The sequence below is a fragment of the Megachile rotundata genome, chromosome 6 (assembly GCF_050947335.1).
Source record: "Megachile rotundata isolate GNS110a chromosome 6, iyMegRotu1, whole genome shotgun sequence".
In the NCBI taxonomy this organism is placed as follows: Eukaryota; Metazoa; Arthropoda; class Insecta; order Hymenoptera; family Megachilidae; genus Megachile; species Megachile rotundata.
Window position 1 is genome coordinate 16,458,696 of NC_134988.1, and position 22,521 is coordinate 16,481,216.

A 22,521-nucleotide genomic window follows, 5' to 3' on the forward strand; every position below is an offset into this window, starting at 1 on the left:
CGTACTTAGATTCCAATTGCGTCATCGATTATTAATGTCGCAAGGGTTGCATTAATAATTCTTGCCTCTATCTCTCGATCTTATCGCACACGCGAGCGTTCATTATTCGAAGCTATCAATTACCTTCGGATCCTTAGAAAATGCTGCCATGCTGCCATTAATCGGCCAACGATTCGACCGTTAGTCATCCCACGATCCTTCCTCGTTCGAACGTTAGCTAACTCGATATACTTCTTCGCGATATCTCTTTCTCTCGCGATTTTGCACAACCTACGCTAATCAGACTTTTATAGAGACTCGATTTACGCGCGTACCTTAACTCGCGTTACCACCGCGATAAATCACAGATTCATAGTCGTACATCTAAATATTAATTAAACGCGCTGTACCGACGCCGTGATTTTTCATAAAATGCAATATTTTCGTAAGTATATCGTTCGCATATCGATAGCCCGCGACAATAAGGAACGGGATAAGGTCGCCAGGGATAAGAAAGACGAATATTCCAGGTCGTAAATCGACTTTCGTCGCACATATATACGAGCATACATACGCGCATACATAGACAGATAGATAGGTGGAAGTGGCGCACCTCCCATCGTCGTTCGCGATCGGGCCGCGTGCGAATTAATCCAGCGACGGGCTGTACGTGTTCACCAACGGCAAGAACTTGTGTGCGTGAGTGATACATGCGTATTTCGGACCGCGTATATAATAACAGGTTGCCAGTACGGGGCCCTCTCTTAGCCCCTCGCGGCCTCTCAGCCAGTGATGTATGCGCTAATTGTGAGGCCCTTCGCTCCGACTCGCTCTCTTCCTTCTCTTCCTTTTCTTTTCTCCTTTTCGCGGCCGATTCGCGATTCCTCGACGAGGTTAATATCGACCGATTCAATTTCAGATCGGGAAAAAGGAGACCTATTCTTCTTCTTCTTTCTCGCATCCACGAATGAAGATCGTCCAACTAATGCTCTTAGGTTCCTTTTTCTCGTAGCGTTGGTTGAACGCTCGTCGCGTAAATTCATTTCCAAAGAGGCCGTCAGATAAGACGGGTCGTTCGATCTTTCGTTCGCCTGCGGGTTTCGATATCTGCCAGCGCAGCAACGGCAGAATGTATCGTCCAGCCCGAAGCGAACAATTAAGTAATTAAACAAATCTGTCGAAGGCGTTGCGAACCAGTCGTATAATACAGTGCGACTTTACGTCTTTGTTCGCGGACAAAGCCGATGTACGATCTCGATAAGGTAGCGTTTAACGTTTTTGTCGTCGAGCGATGGTGGATTCGCGAAATTCAGGAGGGTACCAGGATCGAAGCTGGGTGCTATAAAAGAGAAATGAACGGCTAGGCTGTTTTACGACGCGTGTCGTTCTCGCGCTGTCAATTTCGGTGGCGCGCAATCGAGCACGGGCCGAGCATTAACATCGCTCTCACTCCCAAGTTTAATCAAACGCTAACCAGCGGAGATTTAATCTAGCACACAGACTCCCCCGGGTTTTCTCCCCGTTCCGTTTGCCACGATCCGACGTAGCAGAAAGGTCGCGACATCGTCACTCGTCGTTCCACCAGCCTTCTCTTGCTACCCGTCTCTCTTTTCGTCCGTTTGATTCCCTGGCGTAGGTAATGTAATCACAACACACAGGGTGGCCTCGTTATTTATAGACGCCCTATTTGCGCCGATGGAGGTCGATTTCGGTGACGATATCGACTCGGGTCGCGATCGAGGGATGGCTTTCGTAAGCACCCGATCCAGGGAACCCTAATGTGCCCCCAGGGGACGTTAAACGTCTCTTTTCCGACACAAGTACCGAAACAAAGTCACGGTTTGTTAGCCGACGAGTACAGGAAACCTCGCGTTAATTGATCTATTCTGGGGTGGAGATTTTATTCGCGAGGTTGCAACCACAGAGTCCTTGGTATTATCGAAAGAATAGGCACTACGTCAACGGAACGAACGGTTCGATAAAGTGGAAGAGAGACTCGTAGCGTGTATCGAGAGCAAGGGAAAATTAATGGCGACAGAATCGGTACGAACGGTAAAAGTTTGCTCGGTTCGGTGGTACGACCCACAAAAGTTTCGCAGCCCACGTGTCATCGGCTTTACACGCCCCCGCAATACCTTGTATCGGTCGAGAAGGAAAAAAACGTATGCGTGGCATCGCGTGTGACTTCCGGCCGCGATCGCCAATTGCGCTTCGCAGATGATACGTTGCGATACTTTGTCCTCGAGACAAAATGACTAACCGCGCTCGACACCCCGTTCTTACCGCTAACAATTGCAAAAGCTGGTGAAAAGTATCCGAGGGAGACATCGATATTACATATGCTTCGGAACAAAGTTTACTTTGAAAAATTGTAGCTGTTCGACCCGGCTAAATTGCAGGGAAACGTTTAAGTACGTTCGATGCTCGACGATCGTGCAATTACACTCGAAGCTTCGTTTCTTGCGGCTGGATTCTTGCACGGTTCGCTATAACTCGTCGAAAGTGACGAATTTACGGGCTGTCGAGTCGATCATCGCGACACCACTGATCACACGTTACCGCGTTTACTCGACGCCCGGAATATCGTGCAGCACGCGTTTACCTGCAATAAAAGCGGCCAATTGCGAACGCGACGAACCACCTTGTCATCGCGATACAAAATCGCTGGCACGTAGATATCGTGTAAAGAATTGCGATACCGTAGCTTCGAAGGCCGACTCGCAAGACAGCCACGGTGGTCCGGCTGGATTTCCGAGTAGAAACTTTTCCAAGTTTTTCGGGGCGGCAGATCGGTATCTCTGTCGAGGCAATTACAAAAGGTTGCGGTGGCGGTACAGGGGTCCGACCAGAGACAAAAATTTTGGCGCGTGGGCTCCTCTGGTTTGTTCCTCCCATCGGGTTCTCAGGCCAGGAATCGCGTGCTGACGCTGTCGGAACGAGATAAAAAGACTCGCCGCTGCACCTGCTGGTATCTCTACGAGTCGAATCGTGCAGCGCCCACGTAGACCGGTACGCGAAAATTCGTTCGATATTCCGTGTTACGAAAGCAGTTGTTCGAAAGGATCGAACAATTACGTGGATTTGTACGCGTGCCGATTCCATCGACCGGTTCGATCACAGACGGAAAGGAAAAAGATTATTCGAAACCAGTCGGTCGAGTAACGTTCACCGATACTTTTGCAAACTTCAATTTGCATTTTAATCTCGACAAATGAGCGAAGACGACGCGAAAATGTTACCTGTCACCTTTCGGAGAAATTTTAATAGTGCCACGGGATGGAAAGTCGATATTATCGTCGGCGTTCTTCGAATTGAGACGTTGTCGATGATTCCGATCCGATCGGTGCTCTCTGTACGAGGACAGTTTCATTTCTCGTTCGTGCGGTGAAATTAATAGGACTGTACTCGAGAAGGTGGAGCTCGGTGCGAACTTGCCAATTAAGCAATTAAACTGTCATATATTCAGCTCCGTTGGAATCATTATGCGGGCGAACGCGATTCTGTCACGACCTAAGGCAGTGCGATATAAAACGCGAACGCTAGTCAATCGTTGGTAGAAATTCGAAAGCGAAGAACAACTCTTCTGCCTTGTAATTTCTCCGGTTCCTACGATTACGTCGAGGTATCATCGGGATCTAACACTTCGCGAACGTTTCTCGCTTAGACGATGGAGCCAGGGCACGAGGGTAAAAAGAATCCGAAGCGATCGGTTGTTCGAGCGAGTCGCGTTATCTCGGACCTAAAGGCTTAATTCCAGTAATCTTCGTGTCAGACTGGCTTCTGATCCAGGCCGATGGCCGAAGAGTACCGATGTTGGATGCCCCTTGAAGTCCAGCGATGCTTGACTAGCCGGTAGGTGCACACACCGAATAATAATACACGAGGCGAAGCAGAAACAAGGGGCGAACGCGATCCGTACCGAGCGGGTAGGCCAAAAGAAGAGGGTGATGATGATGATGATGATGACGACGAAGAAGGAGCAGAAGGAGAAGAAGAAAAAGGAGGAGGGGAAGAAGAAGATGAGGAAGAAGAATATGGAGAAGGAGGAGAGATTCGATAATTACTACCGGGAGTCGTGGGGGCGGCCGTGGAATCCTCCTCCCGCAACGAGCGCAAACGCGCAATTATTTCCCATCGCCATCCGACGGGATCTCTGATTCCGAGTTTCCTGCCCCGGTATAACGTGCACGCGCGTACGGAGAAGGAGCTCCCGGTATTTGATCTTACGTACCACTCGTTTTCCGCCTCGAGTCGATCGAGGCGAGATAAACCGCGATGCGATCGCGAGATGTCCGTGTACGGTTTCAACGCTGTCTAGCGTTCGGTAGTGTTTAAACGGCGAATCGAATGAGCCGTAAACGCTTGTCCTTTAGAGATTTCGAACAATCTTGTCCCGTCCAGGGACGATAAAGAGGGATCTCTCGTACGGGTAAATCATTGCGGTTTCGCGCGTCGATCGATTCGTCCGTTACGGTTTAACGCACGTAGTAATCGCGAAATAAAGTTACTCGCGTTCTCGGGATCTCGGACGACTCGAAACCGCAGAATCTGCTCGAGTAACGTCGCGTACGCGTTCCCTCCCTTTGAGCGAAAAAACACGAATGTTAATCGTCGCGGCGGACGCCTTCGAAAGAGCGCGACATTCCGACGATGTTTCCCGACGACGTTGCAACTTTTCTTCGGGCGTATTTTTGGCAGCAGGGTGCATCCACCTTTTGGACGCGTTTAGGATGCAAGACGACCGACATCGGCGTCTTTGCTCCGCATCATGGACGAGCGAGTGCGGTCGCGATGGGCGTGGTGGCCCGCAGTCAGAGAACCGTGACGCATCGAGCACACGCTATTCACGCGCACGCACGCGTACACGCGCGTGTACACGACCCAGCACGAGCACGACACGGGACACGATTTTATATACACGCGTACACGTTCGCGGCGCGTGCGTCCAACTTGCGTTCCTCCATCGTGCACGATCTTTCGAGGCTCGGATGAACCCTCGGATGGTTCGACGTTTTTCTAAAACGCTCGGCCACTTTGCATAATCGAACGGACACGAAACAGGGACGAAACGAGGAGATTCGTGGATGGGTTCTCGCAAAGTTTTGGAGAGCGTACGAAGATACTTGACGTACGGCTGGAGATTTACGCTCAACCTTGACGAGTTTTCGTAAAAATGATCGGCCGAGTGATGACGCGTGACCAACTTAATAAATTCACTCGTGGCCGATGCAAAAAGCGTCATTACCGATCGCTCGTAAATCGTTTCGCGTGTTCGGTGTAAAAACGTGAGATTTACGAGACCTTTGGATCCGGTGGACATTTTCTCGAGTCGTCGACAACCACCGCGCGCGTTTCCTTAATAACGACGCTTCTTCACGGTTGCTCCCCATTTATCGTTGCGACGATCGTCTCCGAATGTGTTTGCAGTAATTGTCCCACTGACACGAAAAGCAATTTGCGTAGTAACGGTATAAGAGAGCACAGCGTCGATTCGTTCGTTCCGTGAGGCAAGCTCGTTAGCGAGTCCCTAACGTGCATGGCCCACTGCTGGCGGAATAATTATGGAAAATTATCGTCCCACGCTGAATCGGAGATGCTCGTGGGCCCTGAAAAAAGTGGGGCGATTATCGTAAATCACCGTCGTATCACCGCGGAATCCTTGATTGATCGGACGACGGAAGTTGCTTGGACGTTGTCCGTACAAAGTTTCTTCGGAACGTCCGTCGATCGGTGTCGATATTTACGGAAGAGGATCAACGAGCCGTCGTTCATCGTCGTACACGCGTGTTGTTGCCGAACGATGTGTCTAGGGTTTGAAAGGGTGTTCGACCCCCGCGGAGTTCAGTGACGTACCACTCCCTCGGGTTCGGTGTCAGTCGTAAGTAATGACAACGCGATGACTGGCCGTGCACTAAACACCTGCATTCACCACCTTATCTCGCGGATCCCGCTGTTAGGACAGGTTTTCGCTATCGTTAGTCGTCCTCGACGATAGTCGATGCTCGATAGCCGGGACCAACGCTTTGGGTGGTCCTCTGTCCGCGATGGGACGCAATTTTAACGGGTCTCGCGCGTCCATTCCTCTGCGATCCATTGTAAACGACGCTGTCGACCGATCTGCGACTCATCCCGCGGCCGGGCGAACCGAAATCCAGACCCGGTTCCCTTCTCTCCTTTTTTCGCCTCTCGCTGTCGCGTCGATCGAACGGAGGGCTCGATCGATTCGTCGTTGTCTAAAATGAGAGAGGGTCCCGCATTTACGACAGCCTACCAAAACTTTGTAGAGAGTCGAGAGACGGCCGTTCTTTGCTTTAATAGCGGCACGTTTTCGCGAGGACGGAAGTAATTAACGGTGTTCGGCTCCGCCGAAGCGCCCCTGTGTCTCGGGATTGACGATCGATATCAGAGACGATTCCGAATTCCGGCCTTCCCTTGTCGCGTCCCCCAACACGACGGCACGCATACCTTGATCTTATTGATCCTGACATCCAGGTCCGTGTTAATTATGCCCCGCGTTATCGGCCGACCGATATCGTAGCTCTAGAAACAATTTGTTAGACCGACAATATTATACTTGCAAATTACCGTTGATGCACGTGTGCCGAGAACACTGACGCGTCACTACGATATCGTCGGAAAGCTTACGCGTGCATAGAATTTAGTAATATTTTGTCGTTTTTGCGGTAGCAGGTTCGTGGCTTTTTATTAACGCCAATATGCCGGCGCTATGAATTTCATTTAGTCAAATGATCATCCATATTATCGCGTGTCGCATTACACGCGGCTGTTTGCACTGTAGCGGTCTCTCTGTTCGACACGCCTTAACCCCTTCGCTACCAAGGGCGTATATTCGCCGCGTTAATTCGGATTAAGCATCGAATCGATGGAATTGAACGCGACAAGATTCGATATCGGACCGACGCGTGCGAGCATCGCAGGTGCGCTCGATTCTGGAATCGGGCATGCGTAGCCCTGGGGACGACGTGCCACGGAGTTCGCTCCACTTCCGAGATCCGTTGAATATTTATCGACGTTCTTCTTGTTTGTAGCTCGTTGCGGCTCGGACAAATTTAAATATCGGTAACTTTCGCGTCGTTCGTACCTTCTTCTTCGCCTCCATTTTCCCTTGCCTCGTACCGCGGCTCGTATTATTTATAGGTGCGTCCTGCACGTGTCTTTTGGTCGCTACGTTAACAGAAAAATCGCGTAAACCTCGCGGAGGAATAACAAGCCGAGCGTTCGACTATATTTAGAGTAGCGTATGCCAGTTGTACATACATCCATAGCGTTTGTACCTAATCTGCCTCGACACGCAACCGCTATCAAGGATAAAATTGTTGCGAAGTACATTTTTTATCACGACCGCTATACCATCGTTGTTTTCTTCGAGTCGACAGGTTTCGATTCGCGCGAGCGTAATCGCATCACTCGTTCTCTAGGACACTCCGTTCTCCTCGAACAGTTTTCGAAAATCGTTTACCGTGAAAACTCTCGAACGACCCTCCATCTCGAAAGCCCTCGAACGAGCGGAAGCTCGTCCGAGAGCGGCAAAGAAACTCTTCATTCCCTAACGATCGTTCAAAATCCTTATCTTATCCCTGTTCTTATAAATACGTAACGAGAGCAATTTCCCGTGAATTCGAGACGGTTCGCGCGAAGTACGCTCCCTACGTAGCGCCGTAGAAAGTGTAGCGCGCGGATTTCCCCCGGTAGAATTCGGGTCTGTTCCACCCGGAGGTAAGTAACGAAACGAGACGAGACGGAGACGAGGTCGAGAAAGGCATCGTGAATCGAGGCAAAGGCAAGGGTACACGCAACCGAGTTTCTTCTCCCGCGGGAAGGCGTGGTCGGGAGACGCGCGACGTCCATTTGTCTCGTGCGCCTCCCGCACCAGGAACGCCCTCGCATCCCACGGGCATCGATCACGTCTTCCTCTTACCAGCCGCATCGTACAGCGCCTGTGTACACTTTACGCGCACCTACGCTCCTACGTGTACGTGCACGATCGCGTACACTCGCGTACGTCGTCCTCCCTCGGCTTCGCTCCCCCGCGTCCAGGCTCCGATACATTCTGCCCTTCCATCCGCGAGTCCCCTCGACGAACAGGGAACCGAGCTTTCGCTACACTTTCCGTAAGGAATCGCGGCGAAAAATACCGCGACGCTCGTACCACGGATGGAGGTTCTCGATTCGCCGACCGAAACGCTCTCGCGTTTTTCTCCGAAAGGGGCTTGCGCGTTTCGCGCTACTCACCTTACCTTTTCTTCTGTTTCAGCCGGTGAGCGAAATTCCCTTCTCGATTCTGGCCAGCTAACCAGTAAGTTGGAATTTCATGCGGTACACGTAGCATGGAAATTCGTGCGGGGGCACGAGATCGAATCGGACTCTGCCGTAAATCGTTTGAGAGCCACCGTTCACGAGAATTACTTTTTCATCACGCGAATTAGTTAATCCGTCGGTCGTTGATCAGATTTCCGGGCAACAAGGCACGAAAGCGGCGGCGTTATTTGACATTCAACTATGCAAAACGCCGGCACGTATTTATACGTACGTGCCAGCCCGTGAATATTCATGCTACCGTACGAATGATATAGTACGCTTCGTCGAATAAGCGCCATCGCGAGCCGTTAGAACGAGGTCTCGCGAAATTTCGTTATCGCGAGAATCGCCGTTCTTCCGGGAACGTTTGTTCGAGTCGGATAAAAAGGCCGGAGGAATCCGCGAAGACGAGGGCAGAAGTAATCGTGAAGAAGCGAACGAGAGCCGGTCGTCGATCGTTTCCGACGAGAAGCGTCGTTTTTATTCCATCCTCGACAAGAACGGTTTCCGTGAACCTTCCGAACGACTCTCGGCCCGTCGACTGATTTATCGGCGTAAAATATTCAACGACGCGTTTTATGCAGTCTCCTTAGCGTCGACTGGGGAATCGTGTAAAGGAATACGCGCTGGAAAATTATCCGGCACGCAACATTTCGCGGAAATACTTACCAACGTAATTGCGGCCGCGGGCAATGCAGGATGTCGCAGTTTGCGATTGCGTGTCGAGCTTGTTCGACTTTTGGTCGAACCGATCGCCAGCGGACGAACTTTCGATTCTTTGCTCGAGATTTCGGATGAAATTTCGCGGACCGCCCTGCGACGCTTACGTCTCTCTAAAGATCGACTCGCGATTCATCGAGGTTCGCCGATCGAACGGCGGCAACGAACGATCGCGCGGTCACGCATGCCTACGCTCGCGGAAATTTATGCGTCGCTGTATTTCTCTTTCTCTCTTGTTCTTTCGCCACGTCGCACACGCGTCAAGTCCGCGCCGGCAAAGCGTGGACGGAGTGTTGCATATGCATGCCACGATTGATATGAATGCATCGCTGCATACTAAACGGCCACGTTGCTATCTGATCCCATTTTCCTTTCGGCTGCGAAAGGTCTCCGCGCGGCTGCGACGACGGCGGTCGTTTCGATCGCGAATCCGCCTTCCACGCGGAAACCGCGTCGTGCGAAGCTTTAATTACTCTTTATTTCCTCGTTCGTTAACGATCGCGGTCATGAAACTCCGTTAAATCACGAAATCTCGGAGCAACACGGAGCGGATGTCGAAGATTCCTTCGCGCCCTGTCAATCGTTTTCGAGCTTTAAAGCTCTTCGCCGTTGGACGGAACGAGCTCGGAACGGACTGGAAATAGAGCCGGGAAGGCGGCCATCGTGAATGTATTGGCCGTTCGAACAAACCGCCGATTTTATCTGCGGAATTTCGAGGTCCGTCCCGAGCTGCGTGGGAGGATAATGTTTCCCCTACTCGCGCCTTTCGCTTTTTAACTCCACCCTCCTCCTCGTCCTCTTCTCTGCTCGATGTCTCGTTCGTTTTTTCTTTTCTCCGCTCCTTTCCATTCTTCTCTCGGTGTTGCTCGTCTTCCGTGCTATCCGCTCGAGCTCGTAAACCGGATGATCTTGCATGTACCAGTGACGTCAGAAGCCTCTCCCGCCGTCTAGTCTTCTCTTCTTTCGCCGCCGCTGTCCATCGACATCGACCTCCGGGCGAATTCGCTTAAACGATTCGCTATTACACGAACGGTCCTTTATCGTCGGGGCTCTTCTTCTCCGGTAAATTCGCTTTCTAAATACGACCCGTTCAACGACCGCGCAGAAATTTTTTACGCGGTCAGCGTGTCGTACGTAGAACAGAAACGAACGGAGCATCGGCGAACCGCAAACGGCAGCTACGGTGCTCGATAGCGTTTAAGGATGAACTCTGATCGGTCGAAACAGCCGCATACCGGTAGGGTTATCTCGTTATCGGTTGACCATCGGCGATAACGAGCCGTATCCCGTAGCCAACGGTGTAGCTGTTGCTAACATCGGCGTGGCTCGTGTAATTCGCCGACTAGACGACTCGGAAACTCGAGAGAGGTTCTTGTTGCTCTTGTCCCGATATTACGACTCGTTCTCGTAGCCAAGAGCTTGATCGTGCTTCTCGTACGTATGTACGCGTAGCGCGCTTGCATCAGCCAGCCTCGGCACGTTCTCTCTTTCGCGTCTGTATCGTATCTAATTATCGAGAAAATTGCCCGATATCATTGACGCAGCGAGCACGGCTAACCCTTGCCGCGATTATGGCCGGCTGTGACCGATTCTACCTCGATTCCCTGCCGATATTATATCTCTATCAGGACTGGCTCTTGCCTTTTCTTTTCCGACGTTTCGTGTTAGCAGCTAATCGAGGAAGCTTCGATTTGAACCTCGCTGTAACGTTCTTCTCGCAATGACACGCAATCGCCGCGATACCGAGTCGATCGTCCGATCGATAATTGAGACACCGAGACGACGGCGACCAGTTTAGTCGAGAAGGTGCGTCTTATAAGTTTATAAAAGCCGTAGAAGTTAACGAGTAAGTTATGTATCGAGAAGATCGATGGTTAATTGGGTCGACTCTCGCGTGCGCTTTCACGGATCGGCTCTAATTATCGTGAAAATTGAACGGTATCGTTGACGCGTAAGATACACGCGCCAGGTTCCGATATTCCGACGACTCTCAAAGATAATTGCAGTTTTCCACGGTAGGTGTTGACTCGATCTGCGGCCCGTTTGACGCTGGAGAAGCGCAAGTCGTTACCGCGCTAATTACGGGACGTGTATTAAGGTACGCGTTGGCTCTTGGACGTATCTTGACGCGCATCTACCTACCGACACGCGCTTCGATACGCGTCAGTTCCGATCGCGATCGTCGATCGCAACTCGATGTATTCCGAGACGTCGTTGAATCGCGAACGCAAAATTCGTTGATGGTTCGTTCTCGACTCGCGTACGTTCTAACGTTTAACCGTCAGAGTCCGACGTATAATTTCGTGGGCCGTTCAAACGTCGAAACTCCGGTGGAGCCACGAGGGGAGATATATGACTGAGCACCCTCGTCACTTAAAAAATCTTGCGCTAGACTCGGCCGGTCTCGACCGACCAACAGAAGAGTTTTCGGCCCTCGGGGCCAGAGCGATCGTCCTGCGTGCACCATAATAGGCAACTTCGACGAGGTGTTATTAAAGTATCTTTTAATTGTTCCCTCGTTCTGCACGTGGGAACCGGCCCAGGCGGGCTGCAACATTTTTCAAGCTCGAAGAAACGACTTTCGATGCATCTTCGAAGATCTCTCGGGATGATGCTGCCGCTGCCGCAACAATATTCGCGAACGAAACGGTGTGGCGTGAGCGAATCCCTCGATTAGATTTATTCGTTTGGATCGAGGATCGGAAAGGAGGCTAAAAGGATCGCGCCAATCGAACGATTTCGAATCGTACGCTGTATCTCGCGATAGATCGACGAATCTCGGCTGGGTACGGGAGAAGGAAGAAGAAGAGAAAAGACAGCGAGGAATCGAGCGGAGAATGAATGGACTCTGTAACGTTATACGTGGACCGGTAATTATGACTCCTCTAATCACCGACAATTACCGCAGTTACTGACCCCGCGGCGTTATCTCGACCGGTCCATCTCCGGTTTGCTCCGACAGTACGAAGAGAAACCGAAGGAACGCTGATACGATTCGGTCGCAGCAATCGATGCTAACGAAAATAAAATCGCGCCTGAAATTTCCGACAATTGTCACGAATGGCAATTAACGAGGGTCACGATCGCGGAACGAATCGAATTCGAGCAATTGCTATGTCTTCGAGAGAACGGCGTAAATTCGATTCAGACAGATGGTACGCGGATGTTATTTGAAATCTATGGAACGAAAAGGAAAAAAGCGAAGTAAGAATCGATAAGAGGCATGCAAGATTCGATGAACTACCGTTCCTCGTTTCCGCGACCGGTAATTAGTCAAAGACCGCGGAGAATGGGAAGGAAACGAGTTCTTCTCTCTCGCAACGAAGTCTACGAAGCGGGCAAATAATGAAAACGTTTCGACCAGCTTTTTACCGATTTTTTTCTCGGTCTCGAAGAGACTCGGTTCGCGAACCTTCCTCCGACGAGCAATCTATTGTTTGACCAGGGATAATGTCCTTTTTATCGAACGAGCGGATCGGAGAGGAAGAAATTCTCGTTAACGAGCGATCGTACGCGATCGATGGCGTATCATCGTTGTCGAGGATCGCGCGATCACGAAACCAAGGGGGAAAAACGTTCTCGCGAACGAGAATCGCCTTTCAATGGACTGATTTTCTCGATGACCGATTACGTTCGCGTCTACGAAACGTTTCTAGTGGAAATAACGCGATTGAATTCGTGTACGATAGCCCGGGGGCTTTTACCCACGATCGCTACCACGACTATCCATAATCCCGTAACGCGATCGTGTCTATAGAGAAGCGGTCGTTCGAACGGTCGATTTAAAAATGTCGGTCGTTCGATGATTTGCTGACGTACAAGACGAATCAGCGACAAAAGTCTCGAACGTTTTATAAATAGACTGGTCGAGGAAACAATAGAGAGTGGCGTGCAGTGGGAGGCTCGATAGCACGTTAATTAGACGCGCTGTCAAAATTGTTGTATTTTCGCCAGTCATCGGGGCTCACGCAGCAGCGTTACATCGGTCGAAGAGATATCAGATCGCCACGCTCCGATGTCGGCTATGTAATTCGCTCGGCCGTGCAGGCCCGTCTGGTTTCGAGCAGCGGGAGAAAAAGAGAAGGAAGACGAGAGAAGGCGCTGGGCTACACGGGGATATTCAAATGCCGCCACTCTTGTATGGAAATACGCGAGATGTAAAGATGACGGTGAGATACGCGCGGAGATATTACCAGCTGCTAACGCGTCGACTAAATCATCGACCATGATACCACCGAGTTCGTCTCTCTCTCGAACGCTTAACCTCTGCCCGTATTCGTTTCCGCGCCAATGTATCCCGTGAACTTGTATTTTCGTGAAAATCTGATCGAGCACGATTTCTTGTAACATCGAGCGCGAATATCTACGTAAATTAGCTAACTAAACGTTTCGTTCCACGTATCGCGCGTGTTTTTTTTTTTGAGCCTAATTGCCACGATCTGGCAATTCTTCCTTTCCGCTCCCTCGATTCCGACCCGCGTCGGCTGAAAAGGGAAGCATATCCGCTCGACCGCCTTGAAACGAGTCCCGTAACGAGAGCGGCACTGATTATAAAACCATCTCACAATATGGCCCTGATGAAGCCACTTTTCCCGTGCGCTTGTGTGAGCCACCTTCACGTACACCCTTATTCGACGTGGCCGCGCGAATGCGTGAGTTATTTCCGTTGCTCCCCTTTTCCTTGCCATCCACGACGACGAGTAGAAGCGTGGCAATATATAACCTGTATATAGATGTCGCCGCAGATGACAGAGCGAAGGCAATAATTATTGCAGTGCGCGATTCGCGATTACAGGGCAGCTTGGTCGGTCGGTCCGGCGCGTTCGTCGACTCGTTCAGCGACATCGGTGTACCCAAGCATCCCGAGTGCCGGATAGAATCCGATCCACCTACATACGCACACCTATCCGCGCGAAACTGCACCAAAGCACCCACGTATACCGTCATTTGCGCCTCGATATCGATGTTTATGTATCGATACATCTTAGCCCTAGAGCGTACCGTACTCTTTTCCCCTCACCGTTTCTTTCATTCTAGTAAACGCTGTACCGTTCACTCGAAATGCGAACGTAAAAATTCGTCGTAGAGAGTGTACCATGATTTGCGGAATAATTAACGGGGTGTACGGTATACGTTCAGCGAAGAGGGCAAACGTCAATATGTATCGCGTTGGTAGTCGACTCAATCTCCCACAAAACGTTATTACGAACGCGATCAAGATACGTTCGCTTTACTCCATTGTACGTAATTACGCTGTTACTCACCGACCATAAAATCCCGATCACGTGATCGCACTACGGACATCCGTTTGTACATTTTTGCTTTTCTCTCCCTACGCACGCGTGTTTCTTTCTCTCTTTCGGTTGGTAGAAGCACGACGGAGTGCAGGGCATACACCGCCTTCTTTCGTACCAGGAAGACGGTAGACAAAGCATGTACGCAAGGTGTTGCGAGGGATCACCGATCTTCCGTACCTTTCTCCATTGTCTTTGTCTGGATCTTTACATCGTTCAGACGATTTTTTGCACCGTCTCTCGTCGCGAATCTCGCATCGGCCTTATCGCGTGTTTCGCAAAATGCTCGTTCATCGCGAGCATCTGCCAGTAGTAAAATCAACGATAAATGCTTTTTCCGCCTGTAAGCCCGTTCTCTCGTCCGAACGTCGGAGTAATCTTCCGTCGTCGTGTATTCGCGTTTTCGTCGTCGCGTCGTCCGATCGGAGTTTCATATTCCAACGGACACGACGGACACCTCGACTAATTGTATAAATTATGTATGCGGCTTGGGACTGCGGCGACTGGCGTCGAGAAAATACCATCGTGTCCGGTGGTCGCCGTCGTCGACGTCGGTGGTATTCTCGTGGTCGTGTACCGAGAGACGTTCCGAGCGAATCGGGGGGAAACGAATCCTTTGCAAGAAAGGGGATGGATGTTGCGCGCATGGGGTACCGATTTACGAGCCCGTGCATCCGCCTGGCACGAGCATTATTGAGATTAACAGGCGTACGTCGAACTCTGTTTCTCTCGCTAACGGCTCGTCGATGATCGTCGAGGAAGCAAGCCGCTCGGAAAAATGGCGAGAAAGCCGCGCGCACCGTTGCGTTTTCTGAGCCTCCTTCGAGATCGCTTATCGCGACCACACATCGTGCATTTAACAATTAACGGAATTTTAATAAATTAACATGCACGAAGTTAATGAAAAATAAACAGTTACGAACTGTCAACGAGTTCGTTGCACGCAACATGCTGATTTTGCTGTAATCGCTCGAGTTGAACCGCGGCCCGGGTCTATTGACATCGACGATTCGTTGCTTCTTAGGCGGTAATTACGTTAATCGGTTAAAAGAAAGAAGAATTACGCGCTAATGCAACGGGACACTGTAATGAATAGCTTTGAGCCACGGAATTTCTCGATACGCGTATCTCGCATCGTGCAGACATAATCGTTCAGCAATTACGGAAAATCTTGTCGCTTGATGCAACTCGTGTGGTCTTTTCTCGCGCGTTTTACCCGATAAAATCTTTCTTATAAAATCGAGTCGCTTAAAAGAATTCGAACGTAAACGGATGTTAATAACCGCGTGATGGATTCGCACGAGTGTACTATGAAATTCACGGCGCGAAATAATAACGCCGTGAAGCTACAGCCAGAGAAATTTATCCTCCTATTACCCGACGGCGAATCTATTGACGGCGCTCGTGTGGTGATCGAACATGAACGCGTGCAATCTGTGTGGACAATACGCGAACCAGTTTAACCATCGAAGCGGATGATTTATCGGGGGACCGCGCGTGGCTTCAAAAGCGATAGAAAATAATCTTTTGGTTAATGTGGTCGCCACGAACCAAAAACACTGGTCTAGAGAACGCTGGTCTTTATCCTTCTGAGGGTGCAGAGATTGGTCGCTCTAATTTTCGCCTATCCATCAAACGCTGGCAGAGGATACACGACAAGGTAGTACGATCTTGGATCGCGTTACCGACTTGGTCCGACGATCGAGAAAATCCTTGGTTATTATCGAGATGACAAATAAAGTATTTTATACGCGACCGATAATTCATCGCTGCCACGCCGGTGGAACGTAACAAAATGTTAAATCGATAAAGTGTTTCGCGGCGAGGTAAAAGAGCGAGCGAAAAGCGAGTCGAGAAGAGAAGCAAAGAATTATGAGAGTTATTACGGAGTTCGTCGAACAGAGCGAGCGTTGTTACTCGCCAAGAACGCTCGTGCTTCTCTCTAACCTTTCCTCCGGTAAACGTTCGTTCGTAGAGTCGTTCGGGACGCATTAAGGGTTAACGAGTAGAATCGCTTCGTCGATAAAACGCCGGTTGTTTGCTCGTCCGAGCATTATAACGTTCGAACGTCGTAAGCTTCGAAAGTTGGAAGCTTCGCGTATCACCCCTCTACGGAACGGTACAAAGCGATGTAGAAGTAGGTTCGTGCGACGATAATCCTCGAGACGATAGAAAGCAGGTGGTTTCCTAGAAATCGGTTTAAAATATGTGCTCCGTGCGTGTGTCGTACGCGCATTTACGTAAGCGTAGTACATGCGACCGCGAAGGGATTGCAAATCGACGCGAACGAGGGGAGATTTACGGATCGCGTTTATGCAAACAATAAATGCGGCTCGGTGGTATATAACCGGCCTGAGCAGAGCTGCGCCGGCAAAGGATATCCACGTACAAGAATTGGCGCGGTTCAAGCTCGAACGTCCAGGTTAGGTCGTTCCCTCAATGATTCACCGGATAATGGAGACGAATGCGGCCATAACTCCTCGTCTCCGTGCAACGTACCACGTTCGTCGACTACGCTGCTTCTTGACTATTGGCCCGGTACCGTTCATTGGACCCGAGCTAACGCGTTCCGCGTTATTTTCTTTTTCGTCCTGTTATCGCTTATTTTCGAGCAACACCGTGAAAGGACGAGATCGGTGCCCACGAAAGAACCGCGAAACGTATAAAACGACTGTGGAGTTCGTCTTTGGCACGAGCGATGACGTTAATAGGCGCGCGCGCGTGCGCGCACGTGTGTATTTCGTAGCGTTTACGGTTCGCGCCTACGTGCACGTACATAGTTCCAAGTTTCCCTTTCCACATGGAACTCGGTAATTACCGCGCTCGCTGCGGTGTAATAACGAGTTACGCTCGGGACACCCGCTATTGGCTCGCAAGTAAATACTATAATAATATGACTAATGGCGCGTTATGAATTACAAACCGGATAATGAATAAAGTATATATACGCGTTCGCGCTTTTTTCCCTCGTTCGGCCCTTTTTCTCTTTTTTCTCGTTACCCGTTTCAGCGGTACCTGTTGCCCGTTATTGGCTTCCATTATGTATACGCGATTGCGCGGAACGCGTAATTTTTGCACGAAGAGAAACGGCATAAGAGGAGAAAAAAACGAACGGGAAGATGGAAGGAAAAGAAGAGCAACGGAGGTGAGACGTTTCGTCGAATCGCTATCGAAAGGTGTACCAAAAGGGCTGTCGAGCGATCGCGAACTGGCTACGTTTACCGGAGGATAATCGTGCGCAATTTCTTGCCTCTTTGCTTTGGAGCGGTTTCACACCTTGCCCGTTCGTTCTTTCCTTCTCCTTCCGTTCCGACGTTCTTCTGGCCCGGCCGCAAACCTCTCGCCGAGCCGTGGTACCGCGCACCGCGTTCGAGGTAAAAGGTTAACTTGATAACCACGCGGTAACCGCGGTCTAACCGCTGGCGAACCCAGCGGGATCGGTGCACGCTCGCTGCGCGCCCGCGGGTTCGACGCGAGCCAACACGTACGAGCAACTACCGTAAGGGTTCTCGGTTAAGCTTCGTTCATTCCATTCCTGTTTTGCCTTCGCTACTTAGAACTCGTGATTGCGGTCGCAACAACTTACCTTGCCACGCTACTTTAAACGACTGCATGCTCCTTCGATAATTGCACGGTCCGCGTCTTGCTCGAACGATTCGTGGCACGAGATCCTCCCTGCATTCTCGCGTCCTTTACGAAAATTCGAGGTTCGTGGACCAAAAAGAGAGGATACGCGAGGATCGCTCGATTCGACCAAGTCCAACAACTGTTGCCAAAGGGACCATCACGTTGGATTTAACACGCGCGTTAATGTAATCCGGATATTATCGAGATCTCGTCCCGGGGGGGCGCGAGTCGATCGGCGCGAGGTGTCGATCGAACGGCAACGTTCTATCGACGGTCGAGTTTACTTCTCGCTTTCCACTTAGCGCCTACATGACCGTACATCCTGTTGCATTAGCAACCTATTTGTAAAGATCGATGCCACCCGTGGTCTAACAATGCCCGCGAAGGTGTGTTCGGCCGGGAAGCGATCTTTCGCAGCGTGTGCTCTCCCAGCGGGCGATCGCTTGTTCCTTTCGTCTCGGTGACTTTACGATACAACGTGCCATCTTTCCGTTCTCCCGGCGCTTTCGATCGTTCTCCGTCCTTGTAACTTCACGCCGTTGCATTCGGTTCGAACGGAACCACGCGAAACGACTACCCTACGTTCTTCGTACCATCGAAAAAGAACAATCTCTCGTGATAGTCGGTTGAAACTCGTCGATCGAACGAACGGACGTTTCGAACCGCGAAATTCTCCGACGTTCCCGTACCTCTTCGTTTCTTCTTCTCCGTCCACCCTCTTGCGAATCGTTCGTTCTCCCAAACAGGCATGCTGCTCCTCCTCGGCAAGAACGGTTGTACGTGGGTACGTGCGGTAATCAATTAATTTACCGCAGTGCAGTACGCAGGCATCCCACACCGACTCACCCTCGTCCTCTGCCTCGACGTTTACTTGGTGAGCGGGTATCCGTGTAGACCGACACCAGCAACTAGCACGGATATTAGTCGAGATTGAGGCACGGATCCGGGGATCCATTAGCTTTTATACACGCGTAGAGGGCCAAGCCAGTACGTACGTAGATGGTACATCGAGATAACGATGCCGTACCTCTCCAATCGACCGAGCGTCACGATAATTAGAAAATTAAATTGTCTGCTCTCGGGCGCCGTATCTTTCGTAAAAGGATGCTTGCACCTGCTAATCTATATTTCATCGCGAACCTTCATCGACGACCCTTCCATCTTTCTTGTCGCTCGAAGTTGCATCTTCGTGCAAGGATCCGAACTTTTTTTATTCCGTGCTTTCTCCTTCGCGGTATCGTGCGGAACTGGAGGAAGAAAGGGAAAGCCGGTAGATTTACTACGAATGCAAAGAGACTCGCTCGAAAGCAGGGAGACTCTAGACTCTAGGGCGATATCTTAGCCGGTCCACAAGATAGGCTTGGAAGATAACCCGAGGGCTGGTGGGTGGTTGATTTAATGCGAAGCAACCAAAGGGAAAACGTGGGGTAACCTAGGCACAAGGGACGCGCGCCGACCGGGAGTAACTCTCCTGATATTTTAATACGACGGGGAGCGTGATGCTCGGTCATCCATCTAACGTCGCGAGACCCGTTAGTACGTGTGCATGCTCGATTTTGCATACACGGAAATCATGATGCATTCCCGAGTTAACGTGCACCGTGAAGGGCAGGTAGAAGAAGTTCTGTAACAGGAAGGAAGACGGTTTGTTACCATTATCTTCGTTCCTGTCTATATACGTAATTGCGCTGCTCGACGGTAGCAGGAAATTCTCGACGAATATCGATGCAACTGCAATCACTGCGTCGTGAACTTTGCGTCGAACGACGATATAATTCATGAGAGTCGGAACTCGGTAACTTATAGCTTCCGCGGATAGCGCTTGTGGCGTCGTCGACGAACTCGTCTATAATTCGTGATGTTGAACGTGTCGTAAGAAGGAGACGATACGTTCGTTTCCAGTCGGCGAATGTTTGACAAAGCTTTCACGCGAGAATTGGCGAGTCGACGGAGGAAGAAGCGTGCGAACAAAGTAGACTGGCAGGGTGCGCGTCTAGGCAAAAGGGTATTTTTTTCTCGATTAGGTTCCCACATGTTACCGAGCCACCCCCGCGACGTCCGCGTCTCGTTCGGGTCTCGCTCGGTACATCGGTGTGCGAGGTTCGCTCACGCTGGCTTAAGCAACGTTTCGACGTTGTTTTTTGTGTCTGGCGGGCCCTTGGCTGGCCAGGTCCGGGGTCCGCCACGATTTAGTGGCCCTAATTGCAGGGTTCAGCTATTTAATTACCGGGTTTGGGGCCCTGCCGCGGCCGTCCCAGCCCCCCACCCCCACCCCCTCTACACGCCCGGTCAAAATGCGAGTACATTCATACGCGAGCACACGTAAATGCGTCTCGAACGAATCCACCCACGAAAGAGGGATCAATTCTTTCTCTGCCGCGACAGCGAGTATTGCCCTGTGATTTTTTTCTCTTCTCCCGCGATCGGTTCCGCGCGTCGCTTAGGATCCGATACGCCTGGTATGTCCATTAACCAATCATCGTTTCGCTTTACACCCACGTAACGCTTTCTCCTCGATCTCGCGAGGTTCGCTGTTTCCGAAGAAGCTCGCGCCATTTTGGTGCTCGGCTCGCGATCGAATCGAAACGAAGCAGGCAACGGGGCAATTTCGATCGCTCGCAACGAACCGAAACAAAGAGCAGTCGTCGATACGACCCACGCGGAGATACTCGGTGTAAATTCATGCGAATGGAGTTCGATTCCGTCTGACCCCGGAATCTTTCAATCCTCCCTAATAACAGGCTATAAATTGGCAAGAAAGTCGGAGCACCGGTCAGTTCTCTGCACGGAGCTACCAAATGATTGATAAGTCCATAAACCATTCCGCGCATCCTGTTCCACCGTTGGTCCTGATCCCTCGGTTCGACGTTGTCGATGGTGGCGGAGTTGTTGATGCCCGGGGAACGTGCACGGGGTTAAGGACGTGCGTGCCACGGTTTTGTGGCCGCGGGTGACGCGGTGACGAGATGATGACCGACCCCGAACTCGGAATCATCGTGATTACCCCGCCCGCGTAACCCGTAATGCGGACCAAACCACCGGAGCAACTGCCACCGTTGCCATGCGCCTTCGCCGTTTCTTTTTCTTCCCTCGATGCTTGCCATTCGGCCGCGTACGATACCTATTTCCGATACGCTCGCTAATTTATGTTATTAACCCGACAGCAACTGATCACGTTCCTTCCTTACCGCCGCAAAACTTTGACGCAGCTATGGATTACTTTCGTTTCGTTTGGACCGAGCTCGTCCAATTAATTTACGATTAATTGAAGCGATATTTATGTTACGAGCGAATCGTTGTTGCAAAGCGAAGACGTACTTTAGGTTCGCCAACGACGCACCCTTCGTTCTCCCCGACCCTACTTTTTTTCGAACGATCTCGACAAAACGAATGTTTCCCTTTCCGGCCGGCGAAAAAGAGGGTTCGACGGGTTCCGGAAGTTGCGAGTCCTCGCGTAAATTTTCCTCGGACTCGAATTCCGAACAGAATCGCGATAAAGGACAGGAGGAGAGAGCGTGGTCCACGAGTTGGACATTCGACGAGTCGATTAGTCGGGACGCGGCAACGAGGGCCCTTCCCGCCCTTAGGAACGCGCGAGAGTTTTAATTGTAGACCGCGGCCACCGTAGGGGGAGACTATTATTCTTTCTCTCGTCGGAAACGCGCGGCCCGGACGGCGATCCGCTTCTCTAAGACTCGAAGAAAAGAGAAGAGAAACGAGAAAGGGAGAAAGATATAATAACAGAGCGCTGGCCCGCTCACGCTCGAAAAGAACGACCATCCGTTCTTTCCTCCGTCCGTTCGGTACGTCCGTACGTCCATCCGTCTGGCAGTTTCATATCCGAGAGAACGCACGAGTCTCCAGCGGCACAATTTTTCATCGTGCATCCTCGTGCGTCGCGGTGTACGCCGATACGCCTCTTCCCGTCTACCCTGTGCCCTCTTCGGGCCAGTCATTCATCATCCCTTAATGCGATCGGCGTTTACTTTATCCTGGAAAAGCTCGTTGGCGCCACCTGGTCAATCGTCTACCCCGAGCTGTACCTAAACGGAAAGGTTTACCGGATGGAGGACCACCGCATGCTACAGAGTGATCGAAATACGTCCATCGATCGCGCCCCTAATCGGTTCGACGAAATATTGGTTCAAAGTTTGCTCCAACTATTTGTCTTTCGCTCTTGCTCCGTTCGTGGCACGGAAATACAAAAATGGACGTCGGTACGCCTCGTAACGTCCGATGGCTTTGTAAAGGAATACGGGGCTGGGTGTATCGGGCGCGCATGTAGGCGCAAAATAAAAGTCCGTCGATCGGCCACGGGCTACGTTTAAAGAGCGTCGTATCCCTTCAACTAGCCGCTCGGGGAGACGAAAGACTTTGTCGGCGAGGTAGTCTCGGTGTCGGCGAAGCAATCCTTTGGGTCCTTCTTCGACGTTTTAGCCGCTGTTGAATGGAGATCACACGCGGTTCCCACTGTATCGAGTTACAGGCCAAGGGAGACGCGCACGAAGAAAGAGCAAGAAGCACTTTGGCATTATGCGTTCGAGGGAGAATACAAATCCATTCACCGGCAATCATCCGTTCA

The 22,521-nt window shown here is 51.0% G+C and overlaps 1 protein-coding gene across 1 annotated transcript in view; it reads left to right on the forward strand.

Moving 5' to 3' along the window:
* Positions 1–22,521, forward strand: part of Sp1 (transcription factor Sp8) — a 65,411-nt gene that overhangs the window by 17,445 nt on the left and 25,445 nt on the right. The window lies entirely within an intron of this gene.